Genomic DNA, 1,366 nt, shown 5'->3' with positions numbered 1-1,366 from the left:
ATTGAGGCTGATCCCTCACCTGTGGTAGAGTGGGAGGTCGTCTCAAGGTGTGGCAGGGGGCGAAAGACATTCCGCGGAGGGCTGAGCGGAAGGCCTCTCCAGTTTGTCCGACGAACCGGTTTCAGGCTCTGTCTCAGGCTGATGCTGATCTTCGGCCTGACATGGCTGCTTGTCCTGTTCCAGAGGTTGTCCCTCAGTCTGCAAGATCTGGGCGGTCGCAGAGGATGGGCTTACTGTAGTTGGGAGCTCCAACGTCAAGCGCGTAATAGGGCCCCTTAGGGATATGGCAGCAAGGGAGGGGAAGAAAACCAAAGTGCACTCCGTGTGCATACCGGAGGGAGTCATTCCAGATGTGGAAAGGGTCCTTCCGGATGCCATGAAGGGTACAGGGTGCACCCATCTGCAGGTGGTCGCTCATGTCGGCACCAATGATGTGTGTCGCTATGGATCGGAGGAAATCCTCTCTGGCTTCCAGCGGCTATCTGATTTGGTGAAGACTGCCAGTCTCGCTAGCGGGATGAAAGCAGAGCTCACCATCTGCAGCATCGTCGACAGGACTGACTGCGGACCTTTGGTACAGAGCCGAGTGGAGGGTCTGAATCAGAGGCTGAGACGGTTCTGCGACCGTGTGGGCTGCAGATTCCTCGACTTGCGCCATAGGGTGGTGGGGTTTCGGGTTCCGCTGGATAGGTCAGGAGTCCACTACACGCAACAAGCGGCTACACGGGTAGCAGGGGTTGTGTGGCGTGGGCTGGGCGGTTTTTTAGGTTAGATGGCCTCGGGCAAGTACAGAAAGGGCAACAGCCTCAACGGGTGCGGGGCAAAGTCAGGACATGCGGGGAGTAAGCAGCAATCGTTATTGTAATTGTAAACTGTCGAAGCTGCGTTGGTAAAGTACCGGAACTTCAAGCGCTGATAGAAAGCACCGAGGCTGAAATCGTTATAGGTACAGAAAGCTGGCTGAAGCCAGAAATAAATTCTGCCGAAATTTTTACAATCGTACAGACGGTGTTTAGAAAGGATAGATTGCATGAAACCGGTGGTGGTGTGTTCGTTGCTGTTAGTAGTAGTTTATCTTGTAGTGAAGTAGAAGTGGATAGTTCCTGTGAATTATTATGGGTGGAGGTTACACTCAACAACCGAGCTAGGTTAATAATTGGCTCCTTTTACCGACCCCCCGACTCAGCAGCATTAGTGGCAGAACAGCTAATAGAAAATTTGGAATACATTTCACATAAATTTTCTCAGCATGTTATAGTCCTAAAGAACGGGTGGTAGGGACAGAGCATCGAGTGACATTATACTGAGTGCACTATCCGAAAATTACCTCGAGCAATTAAACAGAGAACCGACTCGTGGAGATAAC

The sequence above is a fragment of the Schistocerca cancellata genome, chromosome 2 (assembly GCF_023864275.1).
Source record: "Schistocerca cancellata isolate TAMUIC-IGC-003103 chromosome 2, iqSchCanc2.1, whole genome shotgun sequence".
In the NCBI taxonomy this organism is placed as follows: Eukaryota; Metazoa; Arthropoda; class Insecta; order Orthoptera; family Acrididae; genus Schistocerca; species Schistocerca cancellata.
This window is presented reverse-complemented; position numbering follows the sequence as displayed.